Source organism: Bos taurus, chromosome 18 (genome assembly GCF_002263795.3).
Source record: "Bos taurus isolate L1 Dominette 01449 registration number 42190680 breed Hereford chromosome 18, ARS-UCD2.0, whole genome shotgun sequence".
Taxonomy (NCBI): domain Eukaryota; kingdom Metazoa; phylum Chordata; class Mammalia; order Artiodactyla; family Bovidae; genus Bos; species Bos taurus.
Window position 1 is genome coordinate 47787517 of NC_037345.1, and position 18970 is coordinate 47806486.

Sequence of the window (18970 nt, forward strand, 5' to 3'; positions counted from 1 at the left end):
TGAGGCTCAGTTTCCTCATCTGATGAGGTGGTAAATAGGAGCAGTACCCACTCACCTTCCCAACGAATCATTGCTCACAGCCTGGGCGCTCACAGCCTGGGCACAGAGTGGTGGTCAGTGTCAGCTCTCCCTACCCCCACCCCAACCCCTAGCCCCCCGGATTCCCTGTCTGACTTTATCTCTGACTTCTCAGCTGCTGCTAGCTGCCTCCTGCCCTTCCTCCCTCAGGGCTTTTGCCCTGGCTGTTCCCTCTACCTGTAGCATTTCCCCAGCATCCCCAAAGCTCCCAACCCCCTTGGCGCTCTGCTCACATGTCACCTTCTCAGTGAGGCCTCTCTCCTCCCTAAGTAGCACCTTCTCCATCGCACTCTAGCCCTTTACTCTGCGTTCGTTTTCTTCATAGCATGACCACTGACATGTTTATTCTCCCACTTCCCCTACCGTTGTTGTTTAGTCACTAAGTTGTGTCTGACTCTTTGCGACCCCGTGGACTGTAGCCCGCCAGGCTCCTCTGTCCATGGGATTTCCCAGGCACGAATACTGGAGTGGGCTGCTCTTTCCTTCTCCAGATAGTCTTGCTGACCCAGGGATCGAACCCGGTTTTCTCCTGCATTGGCAGGCGGACTCTTTATCCCCTGAGCCACCAGGGAAGTCTCCTCCCCTACTGTAGGCCCCAGGAAAGCACAGGTACTTCTGGAATCATCCCTGGCAAGTGGTAGGTGTGCGATACATTGTTTTATGAGTGGATTTAGGATCATGTCTGAGGAAGGTTGGCTGTTCCTACCTGGGTTTTGAGGAGAATGTTGACATATCCTCAAACCCGGGGCTGAGGGTGGGGCGGTGGTGTGCACACACCCTCTCCTTGGTCACCCAGGGTCCTCAGGCCTCCCTGCAGCATCCAGCCCTCTGGCTTCCTGTCTGTCCGTCAGCCCCTCCAGCCTGTGCAGCCTGGGCCCTGACAATGCCATGTGTGTATGTGGCATGGAACAGATGGCCTTGACCCTGACCTTGCTTCTCATGAGCTCAGAGGATGTGTGCAGTTTAGCTCAGGTGAGGAAGGCTTTGTTGAAGACACCACCCACACACCCCCACACACATACCCGCCCCCCCAACCTTCCCATATATATGGAAAGCTGACTCTATTATCAGGCCCTCTTGAGTGTTCCTGCAGTAGTAGAGGGGTCAGGGAATACTTTGGAAATAAGAATGAACTGGCCAGGCAGAGTTTATCGGTCTCCCCGGCTTTAACAGGCAATCATTCTTGTTCTGGGGCTGAACAGGCTTTAATTAAATGGTGAGCTCCACGAGTCTGACCGTGTAAGAGCTGACACCGCCACATCTGTCTCCTGGCTCCCGGTGTCAGCAATTGATTCTGTAAAAATATCCCAGGCTGGGCTTCCCCGGGCTCCACAGAGCGAGGTCAGTGGCCCTCTTGGGTTTCTGCCAACAGCATGGAGAGCCTGAGGTGTGCGCAGCCTTCACACACATCTTCACACCTAGGGGCCTACCGCTATTTTAAGAATGTGCAAAGTGTCAGAGTTGCTGCTCCTGTAAACTCTAACTCTGTCCTCTGAGCTCCAAGTGCAGTGGGTTTTGGAATTGACCCTCTTGCATAATAGTGCTCCCAGCACTGCCCAAGTTCTCGGCCACAGCACTTGGCTTCTCTGGGCCTCAGTTTCCCTATCTGGAAAATGGGAATAATTAATAGCACCTGCATTAAGTGAGCAGTTTAAAGTGCAATGGAGTGACCTAGTTAGTTAGCACTGTGTCTAGTGGATTGAGAGAACTCACTTAATGGGGATAATTATTTTTACAATTTTTTTTCAAGTCATTTAAAAATGTCTCCAGTCCCTTTTTTGGGGAGTTCCTCTCTACTGCATCCCCATGCCAGCATTCTCTCACAGTCCTTCACCCATGGGAACAATCAAGCACTGTATGTATCTTTCCACATGTTTCTCCATGGTTATATGATCCTATGCTGCTGCTGCTAAGTCACTTCAGTCGTGTCCGACTCTGTGCGACCCCATAGACAGCAGCCCACCAGGCTCCCCCATCCCTGGGATTCTCCAGGCAAGAACACTGGAGTGGGTTGCCATTTCCTTCTCCAATGCATGAAAGTGGAAAGTGAAAGTGAAGTCGCTCAGTCGTGTCCGACCCACAGCGACCCCATGGACTGCAGCCTTCCAGGCTCCTCCATCCATGGGATTTTCCAGGCAAGAGTACTGGAGTGGGGTGCCATTGCCTTCTCCTATATAATCCTATAGGGGGAAATATTACCCTATAAGGGATAATATTGTCCTCATTTTCCTGCAGGTTGCTTTTCTTACATGGCAGCACTGTGTGGAAATGGAGGCCCAAGTCCTCAGGTTATGCTCAAATTTGCTCTTGTTAATGTCTCTGTAACACATGGAGGGGTGGGTGTACCAGAGTTTATTTGCCCCGGCTGTTACTGATGTGCATTCCTTTTGTTTCTAGTTTTGTTTTTTTTCTTCTCCCTCCGTATTATTTTTACTGACAACTTTTTAAAATTAGATTGCAGACATCCCACCTGCTTAGCCACTTTGTGGCTAAGCCATCCCACCTGGTTAAGCTCTAAGCCTTTGAGAATGAATAGGAAGTAGCATTAGTTTAATGAGGCATCTTGCCCAGATAGGAGATGTATTTTTGGAGGGTTCTCACCAAGTCCAGCACAATGTTGAGCCATCTACTTTAAATGCTTTTTACTTAGAAAAATGATTAATAGATTCCTCATCCTCTATACAGATTAGTTGTGCTTAATGAGTAATTATTACCAAATAAGAGACAGAGAAAGTTCTTTTTTTTTATTAATGATCTTCATTGGAAATCAGAACATGCAAGAGATCTTATTAGAGTTGTGATCTATTGGCAAGTTTCCTTTTAAGGTGGTACTTCAGCAAAGGAGTATATTTGGCTTCCTGAAACTTGTGCAGTCGTGTACCCATTTAAGAGTTCTGTTTCAGTTCTCTGCTACATAACCAGCCATCCCAGAACTTATGCCTTAAGGGGATAGAAGTTTATTATTTCTTACCAATCTCTGATTGACTGAGGCTCATCTGGATGGCTCTTCTGCTGGTTTTAATTGGGGTCTCTTATGTGGCTAGAGTCAGAAGACGGATGGGGCTTAAGATGGTTGTACTCACAAGGGCTTCTCTGGTGTTTCAGCAGTAAAGAATCCCCCTGCAATGCAGGAGACACTGGTTCGATCCCTGGGTTGGAAAGATCCCCTGGAGAAGGTAATAGCAACCCACACCAGCATTCCTGCCTGGGAAATCCTATGGACAGAGAAGCCTGGTGGGCTACAGTCCATGAGGTTGCAAAGGGTCAGACACAACTGAGCCTACTCAGCAACAACAACTCACGTGGCACCTTGGAGACACCTGGCCCCCTCTCTGTAGTCTCAGAACCACTCCTTCCACATGGATCTTGCCATCCAGTAGCTGGACTTAGAACACAGCAGCCCAGAGCTTCCTAAGTCAAGGCATAGGTCTAGAACTGGCCCAGTGGCAGCCCAGATTTCATGTCAGAAGGCAGACAGAAGACTTGAGTTCTGGAAGGTGTGGTCTATTGAGGGGCCACCACAGCCTTCATTTTCTCCCAGAAGGAAAGGTGCACAGGTCATCAGGGCCAGGTGGTGTTGCTGTTTGCAGGGCCCCAGTCTCTTGTTTATCTGCATTGCTGCCCTTAGCCTCATACATATAAGAAGGCTGCCCCATCTCCAGCCTCACATCCTTGTTACAGGCAGAAAGAAGCAAAGCTCTAAGAAAAAGAAGTAACACCTTTGTTAGGAAACCAAAGCCTTCCCTGAAATCCTTAGCAGACTTCTGCTTCCCCTCTTTGGCTAGAACCTTGTGACAAGATCACCCTTTGTCAAAAGGAAGTCTCGGAAGTGCAGTTTTTAAGCTGTGCTTATTGCCACTTCAGACAGAGGGTCAGTAAGGAAGCTGTGAGGAGAAAGGACATGATGGGTAGGCATCTGCAAGTGGTCTGTTCAGACAGCCAAAGATGTGGTGGGTAAACTGAGGCAGCGTGAGTTCATTTATCAACCCTTTATAGTGGGTACCTGGAGTGGGCAAGACACTGGTCTTCTTACAGAGGCTACAAAGATTGGAGAAGTGGACACATCTGGGGCTTACACTGACCAGAATCATCTGGTGGCCTGGACCAGGTAATTGCTTAGCTCTGGTCTCCCTTGTGGAAGTTTGGAGTTAGAATAATGATCATAGTAATAGCCAATCTCATTAAGGGTTTAGTTTGTGAAGAAGAACTAAAGAACCAGCTCATGTTACCTCGTGGCCCTGTGAAGTAGGCACTGGCATCATGCACCTTTTCAGGTACAGAGACAGAGGTACAGAGAAATGAAATAACCTGCCGGAGGCCTTATGGCTAAGGAGTAGTAGAGTCGACACGCCGTCCCTCTCTGGTGGTTGGCCTCCAGAATCTGTGCACTGAACCACTGTGCTATACTGCTCTACTTTGTTTATGATTAACCCAGCATTTCTTGTTGAAATGAGTGTGTAAGTGACAGAGATAGAAACCACTTACTACTCCATCCCTCCCCTCCTACTCTGAGCCTTATTGGTCTTATCTGTCAGTAACTTGGTGTATGTTCTTCTTCACCTCTTTGTATAGGCATTTCATTTTTTAAAGGTGACCTTTGGACACACAGAATTGGATTAATCATAATCCTTGATGCATGATACAGTGGTATTTTTGGTCTGTACAAAATGTTTATTACAATGAATAGCCATTAGCCTACTCCCTGCCCAAGAACTAGGACATTACCTACCAGTAATTTATATGAAACTATGGTATTTCCCTGGAGAAGGCAGTGGCACCCCACTCCAGTACTCTTGCCTGGAAAATCCCATGGACGGAGGAGCCTGGTAGGCTGCAGTCCATGGGGTCGCTAAGAGTCAACATGACTAAGCGACTTCACTTTCACTTTTCACTTTCATGCATTGGAGAAGGAAATGGCAACCCACTCCAGTGGTCTTGCCTGGAGAATCCCGGGGACAGGGGAGCCTGGTGGGCTGCCGTCTATGGGGTCTCGCAGAGTCGGACACAACTGAAGCGACTTAGCAGCAGCAGCAGCCAGTTCCCAGGCTGCTCTCTCAGCTGTGACCACCATCTTGAATTTTTTGTTTAACATTATTTGTTTTGAAATAGTTATTTTTGAACGTCTACAATGATATCAAACTATACATAGTCTTCTGGGACTTGTTTTTTTCTTTTAATATAGTGATTAATCCAGACCATTTGGTATAGCGGTATTTCATTTTTTAATGCTGTGTAATATTCCACTGGCCAAAGATACCACCTGTTTGTTTTGGTCATTTCTTTGGCAATGCATATATCATTAGTGTCCAGATTTGTTTTTGCTCTTCTTGGGCTACTGTGAATGTTGTTGAACACATTTCCTAAGGTGCCTGAACAAGAATTTCTTTGAGGTATGTAATGGGCACAAGATTGGTGGCTGTAGGATGTGAGCATCTTTAATTTTGCCAAATATCATCAAACTGTTCTCAAGTTCTCACCAAGGATGTGTAAGAGTTCCTGTTGTTCTGTATCCTGTCACACTTGGTTTTATAAAGCTTTTTTATTTTTGCCAGTCTGATGTGAGATGAAATCTCATTATGGATTTATTTTGTATTCCCCTGAGGACTAGTAAGACATGCTTTTCATTTATGTTTCTTCTTTTGGATATAGCCTGTTCATCCTCTTTGCTTCTTTTTCTTATTGACTTGTAGTCATTCTTTATGTAGTCTGGTTACTCATCTCGAGGCTGCAGCCAGACCTAATGAAACATTCATGATTCTCGTGTCTTTATTTCCTTTGTTGTCTCCTCTGTCCACTCTCTCCCCAACTCCATGATGCCTCTTTGTATACTCCAGCTCACAGTGATTCTCCCTGGAACAGTTCTCAAATTATGGGTGTTTTTATATGTTTGCGTGGATATATGACTATACCTGTTCCACCCATGTACCATAGCTTTGTGATCCCAGGTGTAGCAGGATTAGGTTCAACTGTAGGTAATAGAAAACCGCTTATAAAACAAACTGACAATGGCTTAAACAAGGTAGAAGTTTATTTCTCTCTCACATAAAGGAGTCCAGTGATAAGGAGGCCCAGGCTGCACTCTATTCCAGAACCCAGGCTCTGTCCACCTTCGAGCTCCACCATCCTTTTACCGTCACCTCATGGTTCAACATGGCTGCTTAAGCTCCAGCCATTATATCTCAGCAGGGGATGAAGATGGACACTTCTGCTTCATGGAAGTTTCACACTATGTTCTGCTTACAGACTCTTGCCCAGAATTTAGTCACATACACAGTTATACGGGAATCTAGAAAATGTATTTCACATGACCTTGTTCTTAGCTAAAAATCAGATTCTATTACTGAGTTAAAAGGGGAGACTAAATATTGGATTAGGCTGCCAACAACTTTACTTGTTCTGAAAAGTTCCCTAAAAGTGGCTCTTAAAGGAGTTGCCAGACCCCAGGATGGTGCCTCTAGATGAGGCCCCTTTTGATTCTTTGATTTGTTACACAGATGTTTATTGCGCATCTGTTTTGCACAGGCACTATTCTGGGAAGCCAGTAATGAACAAAACAAGTGAAGTCCCCACCCTCACGGAGCTTATTTTTATAAAAGGGAAGGTAGTCAACAGACAAGGAGTTTATAGTGAATCAGAAAGAGATAACAGGTGTGAAAAGAAATGCAGGAGAAGGCATGGGATGAGGGTGAGTAGCATGTGGTGCTGTTTTATTTTCTTTTGTTTTTTAAGGATTCATTTATTTAATTTTTGGCTGCACTGGATTTTCACTGCTGCACGTGGGCTTTCTCTAGTTGTGGTGAGCGCAGGCTACTCTTCCTTGCCGCGTGAGGGCTTCTCATTGCAGTGGCTTCTTGTGGAGCAGTAGAGCTTGAGGCTTCAGTAGTTGTGGTTCACAGGCTTAGTTGCCTCGAGGCATATAAGATCTTACCATACCAGGGATTGAACCCATGCACCCTGCTTTGTAGGCACTCTTAACCACTAGACCACCAGGGAAGGCCTCCTTCATGAGATGACATTGAAGCTGAGATGAAGGAGGCAAGTGAGGGAGCCATGTGGATCTCTGGGGGAAGAGCATTTGGGGCAAAATAAGGGCCAGTGAAAGGCCCTGGAGCGAGACAGTTACCAGCCTGCTTGAGGCGCTTTGGGGAGTGATCAGCAGAGCTTGAGATTGATGAGGGAGGGCAGTGGTGGGAAATGAGAGGAGAGAGGTGGTGGGGCAGATCGGTGGAGGTGGGGGGGGTGGTTGAGGGGGCTTGTGGGCCACAGTGAAGACTTTTGGCTTTACCTGGGGTGACATGGAGACGCAGAAGGGATCCAAGCAGGAAGAAGATGTGATTTGATCATTAGCACTCGATAGTGGAAGTGATCTTTCTTTCTTCTCAGTTCAGTTGCTCAGTCGTGTCTGACTCTTTGTGACCCCGTGGACTGCAGCACACCAGGCTTCCCTGTCCATCACCAGCTCTCAGAGCTTGCTCAAACTTTTGTCCATCGTGTCGGTGATGCTGTCCAACCATCTCATCCTCTGTCATCCCTTTCTCCTGCCTCAGTCTTTCTCAGCATCAAGGTCTTTCCAATGAGTCAGTTCTTTGCATCAGGTGGCCCAAGTATTGGAGTTTCAGCTTCAGCATCAGTCCTTCCAATGAATATTCAAGACTGATTTTCTTCTCAGAGCACCCTACATTTTTCACCTCCAGACACCTTTTGAAAAAGTAAATAGCATCAGGGGGCCTTTCCAGTGCTCTAATGGTTTAAAATCCACCTTGCAATGTAGGGGACGCTGGTTTAGTCCTTGGGCTGGGAAGATCCCATATGCTTCGGAGCAACTAAGCCTGGGCAGCTAAGACCTGACGTAGCCAAATAAATAAATAAATACCATCAGCTCTTATTAACCGCTCTGGTTTTATATATATCTGCCACTGACCTCTCCCACTGGATTATTTTAAAGCTAAATATTTCAGTATTGATCTCTAAAAGATAAGGATTCTTTAAGGACATAATGACAGTATTACTGTCATGATTAAAATAAATACCAATAATTGAATGTCATCATCTAGTGTTCAGTTAGTGGCTCTTCTCATAAATATCTCTGTAGAATTGATTTGTTCCAGTCAAGACCCGACAAGGTCCATGGTTGGATTTGGTTCACATGCCTATTAGGTGTCTTTTAATCTATGGGCTCTCCCTCCCCAACACGTTTTTTTTTTTTTTTTTTTCTTTTAATAGTTTATTTGTTGAGAGAAGCCATGTCATTTGTCCTGAGATTTTGTACATTCTGTGTCTGGCATATGTGTGGTGGTATTTAATGAGCTCTTCTGTCCCTGTGTTTCCAATGAATGAGTAGTAGGATTGAGACTGGAGCAGATTCATATTTGAGATGCACACACGCACACACACACACACACTTGTGTGTTGCTGTGTTTGTATATCCGTTGTTGTTGTTAAGTCACTGCGTCATGTGTCTTTTGAGACCCTGTGGACTATAGCCCACCAGGCTTCTCTGTCCCTGGGATTTCCCAGGCAAGCCTTCTGGAGTGGGTTGCCATTTCCTCCTCTCAGGGATCTTCCTGACCCAGGAGTCAAACCCATGTCTCCTGTATCGGCAGACGGATTCTTTCCCGCTGCGCCACCAAGGAAGCCCTTGTATATCCATCAGGGTCTGTAAAGCTTGATGTCTCTTTCCATGGTGTTCTGTAGAGTTAACCGCTGTAAATGACTGTTATATAGACCCAGGCTTTCACTTAGGGGTGCAAAAATTGTGACATTGTAATTCAACCCTCCTGTTCACTTATTAGCCGGAATATTCCTCTAGAGAATAAACCTCTCTCATCTATTATTCAGCTATCCGGAGGGTACTGACTCTTCAGCTTTTGTTTACGTAAGAAATGAGTAGTGAACAACTGGCCTGGTGTCTAATCAGCTGGCTTTTCCTTCCGTGATTCTAGCCTTCTTTGTTTTTGTGTTCATGCGTTTTGTGTTATTTACTGGCCTCTGCTACTGCCCACGTCTGTCTTGGATTTGGGAACAAACAGATGAGCAGCGCTCAGTCATCTCATTTTTAGGCATGGCTGCCTCGGACCTTACCTTTGACCAGGTGGAGCCCTGTATGCCTGTCAGTGTAACCAGGGAGAGTCGACTCTAGACTGTTGACATTTTCTTTTTTTTTTTTTGCCCTCTCCTGCCCTGGCTATGTATTTCCAAACCAACAGCCTCTAGAGAGTTATCATTCAGTGCCAGGGGATTAAATCTTTCTGCTTGGGGCAAGAGGTTTTTGAGCATTTGAATTTCTTCTGATCTGAAACTCCATTCTTAAGACAAAAGAACAATAGAGGGCTCCTCTCCATTGGAAAGGCCAGCCCTTCTAGTAGCCTGGCCAGGGGCGAGCTCTGACCCCAGCCACTGCTGTCTGGGTCATAAATTCTTTAGGGCACTAGCATGCTTGAAATCACTTGGATGCTTTGTGATCAGTTACATACTGGATACCTTAGGGTTTTCTTTCTTCCTGGAAATTACAAACACATTTATTCCTACTGGGTGGGGAGAGAAGATTTGATGTGGAGTGGTGCAGAATTCATTAATTCCTTCAGCCCCTGACTTGTTCATTTGGCAAATATATATGGAGCCTCATGTGTTCCAAGTGCCGAGGTCAGAGCCTGGGAAGGCCCATACTCTGGGAGTTAACGTTCTTGCTGAAGGACACAGGTGATAAAGTGGTAAACAGAGTGATCATATCCTTTCAGGTGAGGATGAATAATGCTCTGAAGTCATGGAAGCAGAATGTGAGTGGACACACCTGGAAGGTGGAGGGGGGCTGTGGGAGGCCAGATAACTGGGGTGCATGGGGGAAAGCCTCGCCAGGGTGGTGACACGTCAGCTGAACTTGGGCTGGTACGGAGGTGACAGTCTTGTGTAAGACCCGGGGGAGAGCTCTCCCAGCTGAAGGGGCAGCGAGGGCAGGGGTGGGAGTGAGCTGGGTGTGTCTGCTCTCTCATTCCCTCTGGCTGCTGTGACAAGCAGAGATGGCAGAGGTGGAAGTGGGGCGATGAGGGAGGTGGAGTGAGCAGAGGGTGTAAGTAGTTACTACTTACACTTTCACAGATGAGGACACTGAGGCCTAGGGAGGAAAAGCCCTTGATCCTTGTCGCCCAGCTCCTTGGGGCCCGGGTTGGGAGCCGGGTAGCTCATCCCAGAGTCTGACCTTGGTTGAGCTATCTGACCACAGCTGTTAACTCATGATGTTGACAGAGTCTGTGCCTAGCAGGAACCAAATGTCAGTGTCCTACATGCATAAATCAGGACAGGGGATCAAGTCCACATCGGTGTCCCTTCTACCTTCCTGCTAACCTGGGTCCTGACACACCTTTTATTACAGTGTTTATTACAGGGCAGAAAACAAGGACTTTCTGGTTGCTGACACATTCGTAACTTTGTAACTTGACACTCGGGCCAGATAAAAAGTGTATATAGGCCCCGGACTTCAAGCTTCTGAGCCTGCTTAACTGATGGGGCTGAAAGTCTCCCCAACCATCAGATCCTTCTTATCTCCTCCTCCAGCGCGCCATGGGTCAAGGGGGCTCACTGCTTATGTGGTGTGTCCTGTGTGATGCCTCAGCCAGATTCACGGCTGTATTTGGTGTCCCCTAGGAGACAGGCTTGAGACGTCCCCCACCCCCCCACCCCACATCATGGCTCCTGGAAAAGGAGTTTGGTCCTGCTCACCACTTACCCTTTAACGGTGCTGATGAATGCTGATCATCTGCCCCTACCTGCATTTAGGATAGGCAGCAAAAATTTTCTATTGATAGGTTTTTAAAAATTCTGTTTTGGGGCTTCCCTGGTGGCTCGGTGGTAAAGAATCCCTCTACCAATGCAGGAGATTCGAGTTTGATCCCTGATCCACAGGAAGTGCCCAGAGGCCTTGGCGCAACTAAACCTTCCTCACCTCAATGAGAAGCCCATGCCCCGCAACCAGAGAGTAGACCCTGCTCGCCACAACTAGGGAGAAGCCCTCGTGCAGTAACAAAGATTTCTAGCACAGCTGAAAATAAATAAATAAAAATTTTTTTAAATTATATTTTAAAAATACTGATTTAAAACTTAAGCCACTTGCTAGTTTTAACAGTTCAAAGAGCAGAGCAGCCTGTAAAACGTGGAAGCTCCACGTTCCCATTGTGGCCCCAGCACTGGGCCTTCTCACCTCCCTCACTTGCCCAGAGGGACACCACGTGTGCCCTTCCTTGCTGTGTGTAAGGGGGTTGTGTGTGCTAAGAGAGCGGGCTCTGGAGCCACAGTGCTTGGGTTCAGATCCCAGCTTTGCTATGTGAAGACTTGGGCCTTGACTTAATCACTCTGTGCCTCAGTTTCCCCCTCTGTAAAATGGAAGTGATGATCCTAACTTCTTGACTGAGGATTCATTGCATTAAGTATGTAGCAGTCAGAGTGGCTCCTTGGACTGATAAGTACTCAAACGTTAGCTATTTTTATTACACAGGTATATACGGGTATTGTTTTACAGACATACTTTTTCCACGTATGCACTTTCCTTTAATAATCGATCTTGGAGAGCCTCCCATGGTGCTCACTGGGTCAAGGTCAGCCACGTTCTCTTTAATGACTTCCCAGTGTCCCATCCTGTCAGTGCCTGTTGTTGAACACACTGGTTGTTCCAACCTTCACGGTTATAACTGAACATCTCACACACCAAAACCTTTGTTTGCTTCTTAGATTTTTCTCAAGACAAAGCCCTGGGGTTACAATTACTACCACAAAGTGAATAAACAAGCTTAAAGACTTGTGATATTTATTGCTCACTTGACTTCTAGGATCTCTTTATTAAACATATATATTCCTTGTTAGTTGCCTGTTTGTTCTAGGGTGGTTTTTTTTTTCTTATAGATTTATAGGGAATCTTTACATTATTAAAGGTGTGATTCTTTTGTTATACGTTGCAAGTTTAATTTTTTTAAAAATTTTTAAATAAATTATATTTTTGCCCACCATGTGGCTCGTGGGATCTTTAGTTCCCCAACCAGGGGTTGAACCTGGGCCAGCAGTGAAGGTGCTGAATCTTAACCACTGGACAGCCAGGAAATTCCCTATTTTGTGAGTTTAAATCCCTACTTAGTTTTACTTTTTATTTATTTATTTTTATGTTGTTAAACATATCTAGACTTTTCTTTTTAAAGCTTTGGTTTTAAATTTGAGATAAAATATCCCTAGTTATTTTATGGCTTCATCTTTTCCATCCAATATGTGGAATTTTTTCTTGGGGTTAGGTGTGGGATAAAGATCTTAAACACACCCTTCACCCACCCCCAATTAATAGTTAACCAATCGTCTCCTTCATATTGTCAGAGTAATACATCCTTTCCCACCCATTTGAAAAACTTATGAACCAGGCCCCAGTCTAAGTGTCTTAACACTTAGCTCTCAGTCCCCTGCTATAACTCAGTGAAGCAGGTTGGTAATATCGCCATTCACTGGAGGAAACCAAAGCACCCGAGGGTGACCTTGCTTGCTTAATGCCTCACAGTGTGGATGAGGCAGGCCATCCTGGCTTGCAGTCTTGTGGATTTATTCAGTCATGAGCTTCCTTATTTCTATTTTCAGCAGCTTTTCCTGCAGTTGCTTGACAGACCTTCCTTTTGTCCACTAGTAATAGCCATTTCCATTGCTCCTGTGCTATCCTCTGCCTCGTTGCCTTGGCCAGGACTTCTGTGACAATGTTAAATACCAGTGGGGGTTGCAGATGGGTGTGGGGGCCTCAAACTGCAGGCCCCCCCTTGTTAGGGGCCTAGTTAGGCAGGGACCAGAAAAGTGGCAGTGTCAGTACAATGAAGCAGAGGTCCCCAACTTTGATCTGAAGTAGAGCTGATGTAATAATAATTGAAATTAAATGCACAACAGATATAATGGGCTTGATCCTGAAACCAACCCCCACCACCAAGTCCGTGATAAAGCTGTGTTCCATGAAACCAGTCCCTGGTGCCAACAACATTTGGGGACCACTGCAGTAAAGGACTCATCTGCCCCATGGCTGGGCCAAACCAGGGAAGGAGCTGGCTAAGACTTGACTGGCTGTCTCCATCCCAGGACAGGGGGTCTGATTGGCCCAGCCATGGTCAGATGGCTCCTTCTCATCCAGAGCTGTGGCGAGGCAGTAAGCATGGTACACACAGCTCTCATAAGATGAGGGCTTTCAGAAGCCCAGCAGACCCTCTTCTTTGCTCTCCTGGCCTAGGACATCATTCTTCTTCTTATATATGAACCATCATCATGCAGTGGTTTTGCACATGGGCCAGGTGACTTGGATTCAAAGCTCAACCAGTTACTAGCTCTGTGTGTTTACCTTGTGCTTATCACTTCACCTCTCAGGGCCTCCGATGCCTTACCTGCAAAAGATGATAATGGCTTCTACCTCATCGGGCTACTATGAGTATTTAATAAACTTATGGAGGGGACTTCCCTGGTGGTCCAGTAGCTAACACTCCATGCTCCCAATGCAGGGGGCCTGGGTTTGATACTTAGAGAACTGGATCCCGCACGCTGCAACTGAGACTCAGTGCAGCCAACTAAATTTTAAAAAACTTGTGGAAAGTATTTAGTCTGAGCCTGCTGCATTGTAAATGCTCAGAAAGTATTAGTTCTCATCACCATCATCATCCTTTTTTTTTCTGAGACTAGATAGGGTTCTATTGTTCAAGCTTGGGCTTCGGAATGAGTCAGGAACTGATCTCAGCTTCCCCAACTAACTCTGTGACCTTCGCCGAGTGAGTAACTTCTGAAGAAGCTTTGGGTTCTTCATCTGCAGAGTGGGAAGAATCACAAACTGCCAGGGCTCCTTCCCTGGATGTTTCATGTGCTGTCTACGGTTTGGGGCGATTGTGGAGAGGGAAGAGATCCCCGGTGTCTGGACTCAGTATAGCCCGAGCTCCTCCTGATCACACACCCTGCAAGTGTGACCTAGTGGTGAGGCTGAGGTTAAGACCTGCCTCACCTCCTTCTCAGAGTTGCGCAGGGCCTCTCTGCATGTGGTATGACACCACACCTGTTCCCTGGAAGCCCATCTGCCGCCCCTGGACTGTGAGAGCAGGACCCAGGTCTGACCCACCCGTTCCTGTCCCCTGGCTTCAGCGCCGGGTGGGAGTACAGAACACTCACCCTCATCAGGCTTCTTCTCTGGTAAAAGGCTGATCTGGACAACAGCTTCTCAGGAAGTGTATTTGTATTTGGTCATACCCCTTCTTCAGTTGGTGATTCTGAAACCTGGCTGGGCATTCGCCTCACCTGGGGAATCTTATTAACAGTTGGGCTTTTCTGGCTTCTCTTCTGGAGCTCCTGTTTGGGCAGGTGTAGAAGATAACTGTCTGCTGGTTTGGCTGCCCGGCAACCATTCTTTGAGATTTTCCCTCAGGGAACTGTGCTTCCACCATTCAGTCCATTTATTTACTGAGTTCTACTGTATATATGACGGGGGCTTCCCTGGTGGCTCAGCAGTAAAGAATCTGCCTGCAATGCAGGAGACCCAGTCGCTGGGTTGGGAAGATCCCCTGGGTTCAATCCCTGGGTCAGGAAGATCCCCTGGAGGAGGGCATGGCAACGCACCCCAGTGTTCTTGCCTGGAGAATCCTGTGGACCAAGGAGCCCGGCGGGCTACAATTCATAGGGTCACAAAGAGTCAGAAACGACTGAAGCGACTGAGCACGCACTGTATGTATGACACCAGTTACTCTAGCACTGGGGACCGGGAGTGAATCAGACACTGAAAGCCCTGCCCTTAAAAATGAAATGAGATGACAGTGTCTCTGCTTTTTAAATTTCTTTCTTGTGATAAAAGTCACAGAATGTAAAACATGCTGCTGCTATTAAGTTGCTTCAGTTGTGTCCGACTCTGTGCAACCCCATAGACAGCAGCCCACCAGGCTTCCCCATCCCTGGGATTCTCTAGGCAAGAGCACCAGAGTGGGTTGCCATTTCCTTCTCCAATGCATGAAAGTGAAAAGTGAAAGTGAAGTCGCTCAGTCATGTCCAACTCTTCGAGACCCCATGAACTGCACCCTACCAGGCTCCTCTGTGGGATTTTCCAGGCAAGAGGACTGGAATGGGGTGCCATTGCCTTCTCCAATAAAACATGCTATTTTAACCATATTTAACTGTACAGTTCAGTTACACTAAGTACATTCATATTGTTCTGCAACTCTCACCATCATCCATCTTCCGAGTTTTTCACCTTCCTAAATTGAAAGTCTGTCCCCATTAAACACTAACTCCCATCCCCCCTCCCCATCCCCTGGAATCTAGCACTGACTCTGTGAACTTGACTATTCTAGGTACCTCCTGTAAGTGAAATCAGGCAGTATTTGTCTGCTTCACTGGTGGCTCAGATGGTAAAGAATCTGCCTGCAATGAGGGAGACCTGGGTTCAATCCCTGGGTTGGGAAGATCCTCTGGAGGAGGGCATGGCAACCCACTCCAGTATTCTTGCCTGAAGAATCCCTAGGGACAGAGGAGCCCGGCGGGTTACAGTCCATGGGCTCAAAAAGAGTCAGACACAACTGAGCGACTCAGCACACATTGGGTGTATATTGGAATGCATGTTTAAGGTTAACTTAATATATGGAGATGACAATATCTTGTAAGTTATAAATTATCTTATAAGTTGCATATTAGATTAGATACATTAGATAACAGTCATTTTCTGATTTCAATAATTATACTCTGATTAGGAGAATATCATTGTTCTTCAGAAACAGGCACTGACTTCTGTAGGGGTTAAAAAGAAGAACCAATTCTTGGAAAAAGGACCAACAAACCAGTATTGGCTGAGCAATCGTAAAACTGACTAAAATATTTATTCTTTTTCAGTTTGGGGGTAATGGTCATGAAGACTGAGCCGTAAGGAAATGCTTTGTTTTATAGATAGGTTTCTATTCAAGAAGTCAGTGTGCATATGCACAATTCTGAGTTTAAAGGTTCTAAAAACATTAGGAGGTAGGAAGTTTATAGATTCTTTTCTTTCTTTATACTTTTGTGTCTTTCTCACATTTTCCAGAAGGAACTTTTGGAAATGGGAGTGAGAAGCAGCTTTAAGAAAAAAAGAGCCCCTCCCCCTGCTTATGGAATGTTCTGGTCCATATGGTTTGGCTGTGGAACCGTGAGCAAGCACGGGTCCTTCCCATCGGCCCCCCTCCCTGCTACAGTGACTGGTTCAGGAAGGGGGGTCTCGTCATACCATTCAGAGTTAATACGTATCATTTGCTGGAAAGCACCAGGAAAGAGGTATTTTTCTTTCTGCTGGGATCTGAAGTTGTAGGGCAGAAACCTAATGTCACTGAGGACCGTCTTTTCCAAGGGGTCAGACAGAAAGAAGATAGAAATGGTTGGTTCCTGATAAGCTCTGCAAGTAACTGGTGTTGGAATAACCCCTGCACTTGTCAGCATGGTGACCCAAAAGATTTCTTTTTTTTTCCCCCCTCCAGCCAGTTTGATTTGGGTCTCAGCCACTGGCAACCCAAAGAGCTCTGTAAGAAACAAAATAATCTTAGTGGGCCCTAGAACCTGGAGCTTAAACATTTTCCACAAATGATTTGCATCAAGTTTCAGAACCACTTTGCTAGGGTTTTCCGAGCGGTGATTCTCAGACTTCAGTGAGCAGCAGACTTGCCTGGAAGTCTTGCTAAAAATACAGAGCCTCTGCTCTGTTCCAGACTGCTGGAGATTCTGAACTGGAGCCTGAGGCCAGGGGATCTGAGTTTTGAGCAACAACCACTCTGACAAAGGGCAGAGATCATGCCCAGTCTAAGGCTTTACCCCTGGTTGGGGCCCGGGGTCTCTCTCAAATGAATGAAAGTAAAGTTTGAGTCTAGATCACCTTTGGAAAATCATTCGTCTCCTGCCTGTTACCCAGCTGTGCACACTACATGATATTTTAATAAATCTAACCAAGGGACTTCCTGGTGGTCTAGTGGTTAAGACTTTGCCTTCCAATGCGGGGGCTTTGGGTTCCATCCCTGGTTGGGGAGCTGGGTTCCCACATGCCTCGCAGTAAAAAAAAAAAACCCAAAACATAAGAACAGAAGCACTATTGTAACAGACTCACTTTAAAAAAGGTCCACACCACCCCTGCGCCCGCATCACCACTGTTGAGCCTGGGAGCCTCAGCTACTGAAGCCTGCTCACACTAGAGCCCATGCTCCATAACAAGAGAAGCCCCCACGACGAGAAGCCTGCACACTGCAACTAGAGACTAGTCCCCACTCACCGCAACTAGAGAAAGCCCACGCAGCAGTGAAGACCCAGCACAGCCAAAACTTTTTAAAAAACTTAAGAAATCTAACCAAAGGAACTATGGTTAGATATGTGAGCTGCATTAGTGTAATGGTTTAACCAGCGTGGACCCCTCAAGTAATTTGGAAACAGCTGGATATTGTGCAAGCTGGAATTGTTGCTTCAAATTCAAAGCAGTCTGCTCTTGAAGGAAGATTTTGGCAGTAGTGGAAAATGTTCCAGAGGGTAATTACTCACTGACTTAGTCTGAGGTAATTTATGGTGAATGCTTCCTTCACGTGTGTGTTGTGTGTGTGTGTGTGTACATGTGGACCCGTACTTACTTAGAGGTGAAGGAAGGGCCATAGCCCTTTTACTTGGGTGAAAGGGAATCTTTTGAGTTGACCCATCAGGCCAGAAAATCCCTTTTCACAGACCGTCTTGTAGCAGCTTTGCTCTTGAGGCCCCTGAGAGCTGGGGGAAGAAGGACGTGGAGCCTGAATGAAATGCCCCGTTGGCCCTCACCCCAGGCACGTGTGGCTTTGCTATTGTCTCAAGTCTCCCCCCGAACAAGGATTTGTACCCTACGCTGAGTTCCTGTACCTCAGTCACCAGGAATTAGGGCGTGGGTTGGCCATGATTATGCAAATTTAAACTGATCATCTTCAGATATTTTTGTTTGTGTCCCCTCGAGAGAATTCTGATAAGCCACACCTCCTTTTACATTATAAAGCTAACATCTAAAATTATTTTATGGTAACATAAGATTTTTCTTATTTGTGGGAGAAAGACAAGAGTGCATATTTTGTAAGATGAGATAAGATGAAGACTGACTGTAATTGAAATAACTATTCTAGGATATGATTAGATAAAGTAGGTTTTTCACGCCTCTATTAAATAAAACATTCAGACTCTGAAAGAAATCAGATTTGGAAATTTTTTCTGGTGGATTTCAAAAGTTTTGGTGGTCCTGCAAAACATTCCATTTAAGTGAATCAAGATCACTAACCTTCGGCAGTTCTGAATTTAGGCAATCCCAGCATGGACCAAAATATCCTGTTTTTAAGGCCAAGTTTCATATCTAACAGAAGTATGTGTAAGTCAGGGAAAGACAGGCAAGTCTGGGAGCTTAAGGAGCTTTATTATTCATTAAAGACTACTTCTCTAAAACCAGTATTTTGATGCTTTCTGTTGCTTGGAGGCCTGGAGATTTATACACCCCGCTGGGCAGTGCTTTTTGGGAAGAGGTGGGAGGTTGTGCAATGAGGGCTGGACAGCTGAGAAGGCTGGCTGGTTCACAGATCAGTCTCAGGAAGGAAACCTGTAGCAGTTGATGATCTTTTCCCTTAGAGACATTTGTGTTCTTGGATCAACTGAAAGTCTCTTTAAACCCCTGGAGAGAATACTTCCTCTGAGCATGAAGACTGAGCTGAAAGAATTTCGCTGTTTCTTGTCCCATTGATGAGGAAGTCCAGAGGTATCTAGGTTACCGAGATGGTTGACTGGTTCACCACGGTCACCACTACTGCTGTCATCATTGCAGATCCAGTTGATCTCATCTCCTGGCTCAGCAGGCTTCCTCCTCTTGTGTGCATGGTCCAGGGCCACTTCTGCAATCCTGGGCATCCTG

General features: G+C 46.2%; 1 protein-coding gene across 4 annotated transcripts in view; it reads left to right on the forward strand.

Annotated features, from left to right (window-relative positions):
• The window catches only part of SIPA1L3 (signal induced proliferation associated 1 like 3), a 253122-nt gene that overhangs the window by 17815 nt on the left and 216337 nt on the right, over positions 1 to 18970 (forward strand). The window lies entirely within an intron of this gene.